The 13,410-nt window shown below is 42.6% G+C and overlaps 1 protein-coding gene across 7 annotated transcripts in view; it reads left to right on the forward strand.

Moving 5' to 3' along the window:
• TMED3 (transmembrane p24 trafficking protein 3) overlaps window positions 1-13,410 on the forward strand; it is a 319,386-nt gene that overhangs the window by 147,596 nt on the left and 158,380 nt on the right. For 2 of the 7 annotated variants that reach the window (XM_050800011.1, XM_050800014.1), the window contains exon 1: window positions 11,923-11,926. The exons of 3 other annotated variants lie outside the window; for them this stretch is intronic. The gene's annotated coding sequence lies outside the window, so the exon portion shown is untranslated. Of the gene's footprint in view, window positions 1-11,922; window positions 11,927-12,669; window positions 12,674-13,410 lie in introns of those variants that run through there. 2 more of the 7 variants (XM_050800012.1, XM_050800016.1) reach the window with 1 other exon arrangement.

Genomic DNA, 13,410 nt, shown 5'->3' on the forward strand with positions numbered 1-13,410 from the left:
TCTTGACTATTGTGAATAGTGCTGTAATAAACACTAGGGTGCTGGTGTCTCTTTGATATACTGATTTCCTTTCCATTGGAAAGGAATACTCAGTAGGGGGATTCCTGGATCATATGGTACTTCTATTTTTAGTTTTTTGAGAAGCCTCCATACTGTTTTCTATAATGGCTGTACTAATTTACATTCCCACCAACAGTGTATACGAGTTTTCTCTGCGTCCTTGCCAACATTTGTGTTTGTTTTTTCTTTTTTGATAATAGCCATCCTAACTGAGGTGAGATGATACCTCACTGTGATTTTGATTTGCATTCCCTGGTGACTAATGATGTTGAACATTTTCTCATATACCTGTTGGTCATTTGTATGTCTTCTTTTGAGAAATATCTATTCAGATCATTTGCCCACTTTTTAATAAGACTATTTGTGGGTTATTACTTTTTGCTGTTGTTGAGTTGTTTAAATTTCTTGTAGATTCTGGATATTAATCCCTTGTTGTGTGAATAGTTTTCAAATTATACAGGTTGTCTCTTCACTCTGTTGATTATTTCCATTGCTGTGGGCACCTTTTAAACAGCAGAAATTTATTTCTCACAGTTCTGGTGGATGGGAAGTTGAAGATCAAGGCAGTGACAGACTCAGTGTCTGGTAAGGTCCTGTTTCCTGGTTCATAGATAGCGCTTTCTCATTTCTTCACATGGAGGAAGGGTAAGGGATCTCTCTGGGGCCTCTTCTGTAAATGCCCTTATAGAAGATCTGCCATTGTGACCTAATCATCTCCCCTAAACCCAATCTCCTAATACCATCATCTTGGGGTGAGGATTTCAACATATGATTTTTTTTTTTTAAACTTTAGGAAATTGTATTAGTTAATTCTTATGCTGCTATGAAGAAATACCAAGACTGGATAATTTATAATGGAAAGAGGTATAATTGACTGACAGTTCCACATGGTTGGGGAGGCCTCAGGAAACTTACAATCATGGTAGAAGGAGAAGCAAACGTACTTTTTCACATGGCAGTAGGACAGAGAAATGCAGTGCCAGCAGGGGAAATGCTGGATGCTTATAAAACCATCGGATCTCACGAGAATTCATCCACTATCATGGAAACAGCATGGGGGATACCACCCCCATGATTCAATTACCTCCACCTTGTCCAGCCATTGACACATGGGGATTATTACAATTCAAGGTGAGATTTGAATGGGGACACAGAGCCAAACCATACCATTTCTCCCCTGGCCTCTCACAAATATCATGTCCTCACATTTCAAAACACAATTATGCCTTTTCAACTGTCCCCCAAAGTCTTAATTCATTCCAGCATTAACCCAAAAGTTCATATTCAAAGTCTCATCAGAGATAAGGCAAGTCTCTTCTGTCTATGAGCCTGTAAAATCAAAATCAAGTTAGTTACTATCTAGATACAATGGAAATACAGGCATTGGGTAAATACACCCATTTCAAATGGGAGAAATTGGCCAAAACATATGGGCTACGGGCCTCATGCAAGTCCTAAATCCAATAAGGCAGTCATCAAACCTTAAAGTTTCAGAATGATCTCCTTTGATGCCGTGTCTGACATCCAGGTCATGCTGATGCAAGAGATGGGTTTTGATGGCCTTGGGCAGCTCCGCCCCTGTGGCTTTGCAGGGTACAGCCTCCCTCCTGGCTGCTTTCATGGACTGGCATTCAGTGCCTGTGGCTTTTCCAGGCGCATGGTGCAAGCTGTCAGTGGATTTACCATTCTGAGGTCTGGAGTACGGTGGCCCCCTTCTTACAGCTCTACCAAGCAGTGTCCCAGTGGGGACTCTATGTGGGGGCTCCAACCCCACATTTCCCTCCCACACTGCCCTAGCAGAGGTTCTCCATGAGGGCTCCGCCCCTGCAGCAAACTTCTGCCTGGACATCCAGGCATTTCCACACATCCACTGAAATCTAGGTGGAGGTTTCCAAACTTCAATTCTTGACTTCTGTGCACCCACAGGCCCAACACCATGTGTAAGCCATCAAGGCTTGGGGCTTGCACCCTCTGAAGCAACAGCCCAAGCTATACCTTGGCTTCTTTTAGCCACGGCTGGAGCTAAAGCAGCTGGGACACAGGGCACCATGTCCTGAGGATGCCCTGGGTGGGGAGGGGTGGTGGGGGAGGGGGGTGGCTTGGACCTAACCTCTGAAACCATTTTTTTTCCCTCCTGGGCTTCTGGGCCTGTGATGGGAGGGGCTACTATGGAGATCTCTGGCATACCCTGGAGACATTTTCTCCATTGTTTTAGTCATTACCATTCAGTTCCTTGTTACTTATGCAAATTTCTGCAGCTGGCTTGAATTTCTCCCCAGAAAATGGGATTTTCTTTCCTATTGCATTGTTAGGCTGCAAATTTTCCAAACTCTTATGTTCTGCTTCCTCTTGAATGCCTTGCTGCCTAGAAATTTCTTCCGCCAGATACCCTAAATCATCTCTCTCAAGTTCAAAATGCCACAGATTTCTAGGGCAGGGCAAAATGACACCTGTCTCTTTGCTAAAACATAGCAAGATTCACTTTTGCTCCAGTTCCCAATAAGTTCCTCATCTCCATCTGAGACCACCTCAGCCTGGACTTCATTGTCCATATCACTATCAGCATTTTGATCAAAACTATTCAATAAGTCTCTGGAAAGTTCCAGACTTTCCCTCATTTTCCTGTCTTCTTCTGAGCCCTCCAAACTGTTCCAACCTCTGCCTGTTACCCGTTTCCAAAGTCGCTTCCACATTTTTGGGTATCTTTATAGTAGCACCCTACTCTCTGCAGGACCAATTTACTGTATTAATTTGTTTTCACGCTGCTATGAAGAAATACTCAAGACTGGGTAATTTATAAGGGAAAGAGGTTTAATTGACTCACAGTTCTGCAGGGCTGGGGAGGCCTGAGTAAACTTACAATCATGGTGGAAGAGAAGCAAACACATCCTTCTTCACAGGAAGGCAGCAGGGAGAAGTACCGAGCAACATAAACATAATATATAATGAAATTAATCAATCACTAGTTAACATACACAAGACAAAAAGGGAGAAAACATAAATATATAAAATATAAAAAATTTGAAATGAGAATGGAAAAATAATCATAGAAACAAAGAAAATTAAGATTTAAGAAAATATTTATTTCCATGTAAAAAAATTTGAAGAAACTGGATTACTTTCTTGGAAAATATAAAGTTCCCAAATTAATTGTGTTACAGACAGAAGACCTAAATCCACCTAATGGATTGTTGTGGAATAAAATGAGAAATTTGCCAAAGAGTTACCCCTTCCCTTTAAACAGCTTTGTAGCATTTCATTCCAAATGTATTTAATCATTTCCCCATTGCTGGGCTATTTTTGACTTTACAAGTCTTTTTTTTTCCAAACAAAAATTGAATTCTTTATGGCTATAGTTAACAATAATATATTGTTTATTTCAAAATAGCTAGAAGAGAAGATTTTGAATGTTCTTACCAAAAAGAAATAATAAACATTTAAGATGACAGATTTGCTAACTACCCTGATTTGATGATTCACAATGTTTATAAGTATCACAACATCAAATTGTTTCCCATAAATATGTACAATTATTATGTGTTAACTAAAAATGAAATGAAATTTAGAAAAAGAAAAAAATGAAATTCTATCAAATGTGAAGGAAAACAGAGTTGCAAAACCCCTTAAATTGTATTAGAGGACTGCAAAAGAAACACTACAAATTTTGCCTTAAACCAGTGTGATATGGATTTCAAATCCAGCAAAGCATAAAAAAGAATAATAGCAATGAACTTCACTTATGATGATCAATACGAAATCCTAATAAAATAATAGCAAATGAAAATCAGCAGCACACTAAAAGAAAGAGAAAGGCCTATAACCAAGTGGGGCTCATTCCAGGAGTTAAAGATGGTTCAATATTAGAAAAGTTTTTTACACTTCATTTGCTATCATTCCTATTTTATTAAACATTACAAATGTTTAATGGAATAATAATAAATCTGATAAAAATAAATGGAATAAAAATAAATAATGGAATAAAATAATAAATGGAATAATAATAAATGGAATAAAAATAAAAATTTTAATGTTTAATACAATATGAATTAAGGAAACTCATAACAAAGCAGGTATTTTCTTAATAAAACAAGAATACATATATATGTTGTATTGCTGTATAAAATTGTGCTTGTAGTCAAGTACATATGTGTGTGTATATATTTTATATATATATATACACACATATATATATATAATTTATTTTTTTTTTTAGACAGGATCTCTCTCTCTCTCTCTCTCTCTCTCTCTGTCTCTCTCTCTCTCTCTCTCTCACCCAGGCTGTAGTTCAGTGGTGCAATCATAGCTCCCTTCCCTCCTGGGATAAAGGGATTCTCCTGCCTAGGCCTTCCAAGTAGCTGGGACTACAGGCATGCACCACCATGCCTGGTTCAAAAAATATATCTTAAACCAAAAGTAAGCACTATTCTTCACGATGAAAACCTATTAATACTGTTAAAGTCATGAAGATAAGGATGCTCACTCTCACCATTGTTATCTGATAGTTTTTCTAGAGCACTAAACAATAAGAGAAAGAAATAAAGGTATAAAAATTGTAAGCCGAGAGTGAAAAGCAACCTAAAGGTCCATCAATGGATGAATGGATAAAGAAGATGTGGTGTACATGGCATGTTATTTGGTCTTAAAAGAAGGAAATCCTGCCATATTCGACAACATGGATGAACCTGGGGGCATTATGCTAAGTGAAACAAGTCAGTTGCAGAAGAGTAATACTGCATGATTCCACTTCTATGACATATCTAAAGTAGTCAACCATAGAAGTAGAAAGTAGAATGGTGAGTTTGGGGGAGAGGGAAATTGGGACTTGCTGTTCAATGGGCATAAAAAGTTTCAGTTATACAGGATAGATAAGTTCTAGAGATCTCCTGTACAAAATTATGCTTGTAGTTAAATATACTTTACACGTTTATTAAGAGCGTTGATCTCATGTTTCTTTTTACTACAATACATTTTTAAAAACGAATAAAAATCATAAAGGAAAAGACAAAATTATTATTTCCAAATGCTGTGATTGTATAACTGGAAAACTCAACAAATCAACTGAAAAAACACTATTAGAAACAGTAAGAGAGGCCAGGCACAGTGGCTCAATGACTGTATTCCCAGCATTTTGGGAGGTCGAGGCAAGTGAATCACTTGAGGCCAGGAGTTTGAGAACAGCCTGGCCAATACAGAGAAACCCCATCTCTACTAAAAATACAAAAAAAAAAAAAAAAATTAGCCAGGCATGGTGGCACATGCCTGTAGTCCCAGCTACTTGGGTGGCTGAGGCACAAGAATCTCTTGAGCCCAGGAGGTGGAGGTAGTGGTGAGCCGAGCTCTCGCCACTGCACTCCAGCCTGAGTGACAGAGTGAAACTGTCTCAAACAAACAAACAAACAAACAAAAACACAGTAAGAGAATTCAGGCTTCTGGTTCTCAGATCAATATGCAACATTGATAATGTTCCTAAATAACACTTTACTAGTTAATACGATTGTGTAGAAACATGTGAAAAGATACCCAATTTCATTCATATTTAATAAGATCAAATGAAAACAAGGACTCCTTTTTCACTTATCAAGTTGATTAGGTTAAAAGCTGACAGTATATAGAATTTAAAGTACAGGGAAACAGACATTCTTATAAAATGTTAATGAGACTGCAAAATTGGTGCAACTCCTTTGGTAGGCAATTAAACATTATCTAGCATCATAAAAAGTACAGACACCCTTTGACTCAGAGTTCACATCTAGGAACTTATTCAACAGATTACTTTCATGTGCACAAAGATACATATACAAGGGTGTGTATTGTAGCACAGTTTGAAACAGCAAAAGACTTGTAAAATGGGAAATGTCCAGCAAAAGGGGAATGCGTAAATGCATTTGGAATAGACTCCTATATGGCTGTTTAAAGGAATGAAGTACATCTATATGCGCAGATACGGAACAATCTCTGTTTTAGTCCTTTTGGGCAGCTGTAACAAAAATCTGAGATGGGGGAATTAATAAACAGCAGAAATTTATTGCTCATAGTTCCGGAGGCTGGGAAGTCCAATATCAAGAGGCCAGCAAGTTCAGTGTCTGTTGAGGGACTGTTCCTCATAGATGGTGCTTTCTCTGTGTCCTCATACAGCTGGAAAGGTGAAAGGGTTAATAAGCTCCCTCAGGCCTCTTTTTTAAGGGTGCTAGTCTCATTCATGAGGGCTCCACCCCATGACCCAATCGCCTCCCGAAGCCTTGCATCAACACTGTCACCTTGGGGGTTAGGTTTCAACATCTAAACTTTGAGGTAGACACAAAGATTCAGACTCAGTAATTCCCAGTATAGGTATTATGAAAAAAGCCACAAGACATGGAGTAATGCCTGTAATATATTGCCATTTGTGTCAGGAAAAAAGATGTATATTAACAATACTTTCTGAAAGGATAAAATAAAATAAGTGAAGACCTGCCAAAAGGTGTCCAGAAGCCCAGAGAGGAGGGAAGCCTTGCTGTTTCATGATGTTACCTCGGACATGCATCACTTTTCTGGTTAAAAAGGCCAGTATAAGCATGTGAATGAATCTGATATTCATTATTGAATTGTTGAATAACCTTGCCCTCCCCCTCCACACTTCTGTATCATGTACCATGCTAGACCTGGAGGATACAGCAGAGAACAAGACATGCCTGTTCCAGTTCCTTCCTTCATAAAAGTTTAGCAGTCTAGAGTAGGGCTTTGCTACTCCAAGTGTGTTTTGTGGATCAGCAGCATCCACATCACCTGAGAGCTTGCTAGTCAGATTCTCCATTTTAACAAAGTCCCCAGGGGATTCATTTGCACAGTGTGATTTGAAAGCTCCGTTCTAGGGATCATCCTCAAATAACTCTACTCTCGCTGGTTCAGATATGGTTTCTGGCCTGGAAGAGAGAGAGCACAGCTTCAGCTAGCTGGGAACATGCTGAATATACTCACAGGAGCATTGCGGGGAAGGAGGTTAAATACCTGCAGTCCAAATTGTGCTATAACTTTACACTAATTTTTGTCCTGCTTTTTCTCTCAGGAGTTAACAACTAAATAGCTTTGCTGTGCTGTTGCTATAGCAACAGGGTTCAGTAGCGCTTTGACTGTTTCCTATTGCCAGAGCCTCTCGACTAGTCTCCCTGCCTCCAACTGAGCTTGCTTTCAGTTAATCAAAGTCGAAATCAAACACGTGGCAATTGGGGCAATCACAGTCCCTGGATGATACAACTGGTACAATAACTGCCTAACTTTGCCTTAATTTAGGACTGTTTAGAATTATGTGCAACTGATTCCTGAAATCAGAACGTAGTCACCCCTTGCCACAGAGAGAAAAATAATTTCTTTGACAGTTGTATATTTTTCAATTTCTAATTTCTATAGGGTTTTTTTTTGCTGTGTAAATATAGTAAAAAATTAGGAAATGCAAATGAGTGAAGAATATACAATCTAAGTTCCCACATGTCTGTTTTTTTGTGACTGCACATTAAGCCACTGTTGGGTAAAATGGGATGGTGTGTGTGAATCACCTGGTGCTGAGCCCAGCACTTAGTGGGTCTATAGGAACGAGCATTTCATCCTTCCTTCTCCAGGTGACAAGGTCTCAGGCATATACCTTCCCTTGCCATCCCCCAGTGACTGCTACCAGGCCCAGGTATCCACATCTAACGTGAGTCCACAGCACCTCTGGCATTCTGAAGCATTTTCATAGAGGTGTTTCCTGTGTAGACATAAAGCGACAACTGTCTTTGTCCAAAGGATAGTGCCTAGAAATGCGAGTACTAGGCACCCCATAAAAGGCAGCCCAGTTCCTGTTGACTGGTTGTGCCTCAATTCTTCATGGGCCTCCTCTGTAGCTACTTCTTCTCTTCTGTTTATTTTGAAACAAATCCAGAGAATTTGGAGACAAGGAGATCATTTGGGTCAGTTTCCTGACCTCTGATAAGGCTTATGCAATTTATGCATGTGATAACTGTGATCCAAAGAAGTTACATGATGTCATACAGCAAACTGATGGCAGAGGGGAATTAGTTCTCCTGGTTTATCCACTACATTATTTTTAAGTTTGACATTTTGTTGGGTTATAACATATTGCAGTGAAGTGTGCACATCTTACATGTATAGCTCAATGAAGCTTCATATATGTGTATACCACGTAACCACCACCACCATCAAGGCAGAACTTGGCCAGCACCCCAGCAAGTTCCCTGATGCCCCTCCCAGTTAGCGTCTTTGCCAAAGACAAGTGCTATCATCCTAGATTAGTTTCACCTACAATCTGTGGCGCTGCAGATCGGAGGATCAGCTACTGCTACTGCCATCTTACAATTGAGCAATTTGTGACCTTCATTAAGTAGCAAAGGCTACATAACAACAATAACATCTAATATGGTTGGACTGCTACCTCTACGCCAGGCACTGTGCATGTGTGTATCTCATTTAACGTTCACAGCTCCATGAGGCAAACACTGTTACCACCTGATAATTCTCTCCTCTCTCTCTCCCGCCATCTCTCTGTCTCTCCTCCTCTCTATCTTATCTATCTCTCAGGATTTATCATTGAAGTTTGACCTTCACAATGTGGAGGCTGGTTAAGCAATCTCTGTGAGGCTAGTTCATTGCATCTAATGCGGAACCTTGGATTCCACAGGGCAAGCAGCTGGGAATGGAGATGAATGAGCAGGAGAGAGCAAGAACCAGCTGGACCCTATGAGCACAAACTAGAACAAGGGGAGCAACTCTCCTGTATTTCCAGGACTGAAGGGGTTTCCAGAGATTCAAAACTTTCAGTTTTAAAATTAGGAAAGACCCAGGCAAACTAGGCGGGAAGGTGGAAACCATGAGGACAGCCTGCGAGCCATGTCGGTTCTTGTACCTCCAGCCTTGGCAGTTTGGGCATCCTTAGGGGAAGCTGGTGCGCCGTCATGGAGCTGAATACACAGACCTGGCTCAGAGGTTGAAGAAGCTGAATGTAGATCTCAGGGAAGGTAGAAAAGTCGCAGGCCCCACACCAAAGAGGTAGGCCAGCAGGTAAGCGACAACCTGTGTGAGCTACAAAATGGCTACCAGCTTCACTTCCGCCCTGCAAAGCTGTTGCTCGAAGGTTTCCTGTGAGCCATCCTAGCCAGAAATACACAGGGAAGTGAATTCTGAAAAATGGAGCTCAGCCTAGCCAACTGGACAGATTACGAAGAGTCACCCCTCCTTTACAGATGCGGAAACAGCCTCAGAGAGGCTAATTAACACACCCAGACTCACACAGCTAGCAAGGAACTCTAGCTGTAGAGTCTTATCCTAACACAGGCTCTATTTCACAGGCTCTGGGAGGTCAGTGATACCAACAGCTGGGCAAAGTTCCAGGACAAAGTTTAGGGCAGGTTCCCAGGCATAGAAGCAAGTGGAGTTGAGGCCATTAAAAGCAGGGGTCTGGTATTGCACTGGCCCAGCTGTATAATGTCCCACAAGTTAGTGAACCTCTGCAAGCCTCAGTTTTCCACTACGTGAAATGAGTTCATCATAATCCCTATCTCACAGGGTTTTAGTGAGGATGAAGGGAGACGACCCAAGGATTCAGAGAGCCCAGTTGCAACCTGTAATTCAAGAGCTGTGTATATGCCCAGCACTCACTCTTGCAAGAAAAGCTCTTAGGGCTGGATGATAGAGCAGGAGCTATCATTGCCCAACCCTAGGAGACTGCCCTCAGCTCCAAAGTACGGAGGCACAGTGGCACAGAGGCCTGAGGCCCCCCCTGCATAGAGCTGGTTGGGACTAGGCTCAGCTCAGGCTGTGGGGTGAGGCATTAGGAGGGCTGCAGAGGCAGATACTGATGGAGTCAGTGGGGATACTGACAGACCTGTCAGGCCTTAGAAACTGAGAGCTCCCTGAAGGTTTCACCTGCACCCCCTTCCCCCAGCTGAACAGCAGCTTTTCAGAGGACGTGGGTAAGGTGTGCTTCCTGCCACCCTGGCAGCCCCAGGTGAGTCAGCGGGACTCCTGGGCCACAGGACAGCCCAGGTGGAGTGGGAAGAATGAAGCAGCACCCTCGCAGCCCGCTTTGCCACAGGCAGTGGGGGCAAATGCACCAGTTTCGCAGAGTTTGGTGCTAAATTTAGAACCCATCGTCCTAGTGAGCTCAGTCACTGTTTAGTCAGAGGCGAAATCCAGGGCTGATGAAACTTACCTGCCTGTCACTGCCAGGCTGGCATGTGCCACTGCCCATGGAGGGTGGCATAGGAAGCTGACAGCATCCGAGTCTACGCCTCTGACCCTTGCCACTCCTGCTCTGCCCCCAGGCCAGACTGTGCGACCACCATGGCAGGTCCCTGACACGGGCCCTTGGGACCAGAGAGCCTCATACGGTGCTGCTGCCTTGGACCTGCTGACTAGCCATGTTCTCCCAGCCAGACTAAATCTCCAGCTGTTCTTCTGAAAGCTTCTGCTGCTTTCTGAATTTAACACTGGGAGAAATGGATTCAGCACCAAGGTTGTGAGGCCCCAGGGATCTTGCCTATTGGCTTTCAGGGGTCAGTTATTTCCCAAGGCCAGGGCAGAGGGCTGGCTCAATGGAAGTCAGGCTTGGGGATTGAGTGAGTACTTATTGTGTGCCAAGCCCTGTAAATGCAGGAGCTGCCAATCCACAGCAGTATTTTAAAACTGGGAATCCCCACCCCATAACAAAATCGATTTAGTGGATCATGACCAGCATATAAGAAAATGAAACAAAATAGAGAAGATCAGAGGGACTGAAAGTAGAAAGGGTAGATATTGTTTTTTGAAAATTTATGTGTGTAGGTGAGTACTAGATTGAAATATACAACGTATTTGTTAATGAGGGCCAAAGTCCAGAATAGTTTAAGAAACACTGGCCCAGAGTGGGAGGGAAGTATCCCAATGTAATTGTAGGTGTGGAAAAAGGACAGACCTGGATTTAAATCCTGGATCCGCTGCCAGCCATGTGAACTTGGTCTAGGCAGTATCTCTAAGTCTATTCTCACTGACTGCTTTTATTTTTAAGGATAATAATGCCTTCTACAAAGGGATCTTAATGAAAGCTAGAGCTGAGGCATGCCCAGGTGCTAGCATAGGACCTGGTACCCTATTAGGTGTTCAGGCCATGGAAGCTATTTACGTTGTTATAAGCACTGCAAGAGACCTGGAGGCAAGGGAGGGATTAACTCCTGGGGGGCTGGCAGAGCCTTCACAGAAGAGCTGACGACTGAACTGAGGCTCAGACAATGCATAAGGGCATGTGAAGAAGAGTGGAGGGGACGGGGCAGTCTGGGAAGGGGAACCATCGTCTCTCAATGTGGGGAGTGCAAATGGGTCTTTTTTTCAGGAAGCAGCTGCATAGTTGGGCTGGTGGGAGTGTAGAGTGAGTAGGAAGCAGGGCATGGCAGGCAATGGACCTGGGTTATCATGTTGGGGCCCTTTGAAGGTGAAAGTCTTTGTATGACACACGGGAGAGATTGAGCGTTGTCCTGGGGGTGCAGGGACTGCTGTGGCTTGAGTGTGTCCCCCCAAAATTCAGGTGTTAAAACTTAGTGGTCAATGTGACGGTATCAAGAACTGGGGTCATTAAGCAGTGATTAGGCAATGAAAGTTCCTGTCCTTGTGAATGGAATTAAGACCCTTATAAAAAAGGCTCCATGCAGCATTCCTTCACTTGATCTTCTGCCTCCTGCCATGTGAGAATGCAACAAGAAGGCCCTTACCGAACGCTAGAGGCTGATGCCTTGATTTTGGGCTTCCCAGACTCCAGAACTGTGGGTGATAAATTTCTGTTCTTTATAAATTACCCAGTCTCAGGTATTCTGTTATAGCAGCACAGAACGGACTAAGACAGGCACCCATGTGGGCAGGGGGGTAATTAGATTTGTCTTGGTGTTTAGCCTCTTATTCTGTAATGCTTTTTTCCCCATAATTAGTTTTTTAAAAAATTTTATTTTATTTTAGGTTCTGGAGTACATACACAGGATATGCAGGCTTGTTCCCATAATTAGTTTTTTAAAAAAATTCCTCTACAAAATGCAAATAAAAACCATAATGAGATACCATCTCACACCAGTTAGAATGGCGATCATTAAAAAGTCAGGAAACAACAGGTGCTGGAGAGGATGTGGAGAAATAGGAACACTTTTACACTGTTGGTGGGATTGTAAACTAGTTGAACCATTATGGAAAACAGTATGGCGATTCCTCAAGGATCTAGAACTAGATGTACCATATGACCCAGCCATCCCATTACTGGGTATATACCCAAAGGATTATAAATCATGCTGCTATAAGGACACATGCACACGTATGTTTATTGCGGCACTATTCACAATAGCAAAGACTTGGAATCAACCCAAATGTCTATCAGTGACAGACTGGATTAAGAAAATGTGGCACATATACACCATGGAATACTATGCAGCCATAAAAAAGGATGAGTTCGTATCCTTTGTAGGGACATGGATGCAGCTGGAAACCATCATTCTTAGCAAACTATCACAAGAACAGAAAACCAAACACCGCATGTTCTCACTCATAGGTGGGAACTGAACAATGAGATCACTTGGATTCGGGAAGGGAAACATCACACACCGGGGCCTATCATTGGGCAGGGGGGAGGGGGGAAGGGGGAGGGATTGCATTGGGAGTTATACCTGATGTAAATGACGAGTTGATGGGTGCTGACGAGTTGATGGGTGCAGCACAGCAACATGGCACAAGTATACATATGTAACAAACCTGCACGTTATGCACATGTACCCTAGAACTTAAAGTATAATAATAATAAAAAATAAAAAAAATAAAAATAAATAATAAAAAAAATCCCTCTACCTGGAAGTGCCTTCCAGTGTCTTAACTTCAGGAGAGGTCCCCTCATTGGCTGGGCCATTAAATTCAGCCCTTTAAGGAGGAGACCAGGTTTGCTTGGCATGGGCTATCTGAGCCCAGCAGTGAACTCACCATCACATCATTGGAGGAATGCAAGCAGAAGCTGATATATCTCTTGGGGGATATGATGGAGAGGTAGTTAAGCACTGAAAGACACATGTGGAGCAAATGACTTTGGAGGGCCTGTCAGCTCTGGGTCTGATGCTGCTGTCTTATGTGGCAGGAGAGGGGAGTCCTAAGGGTGTCCCAGAAATAGTTTTTCTCTTCCTACATGGCAGGGTGAGGAGAGGAGGCCTGAGTGTCTGGGTCAGCTGCTGAAGAGTCCCTTAAATACGGTAGAGAAGGGGACTCTGAGCTTTGAGCACAGGACATTCCCAGGCCTCTCTGCAGAGTTGCCAGAAGGAAGTCAGTGAAGGGTTGTCTTCCCATGGCAGTGAGAGGCCCTACCCAAGGAGTCCGAGACCC

This window comes from Macaca thibetana, chromosome 7 (genome assembly GCF_024542745.1).
Source record: "Macaca thibetana thibetana isolate TM-01 chromosome 7, ASM2454274v1, whole genome shotgun sequence".
In the NCBI taxonomy this organism is placed as follows: Eukaryota; Metazoa; Chordata; class Mammalia; order Primates; family Cercopithecidae; genus Macaca; species Macaca thibetana.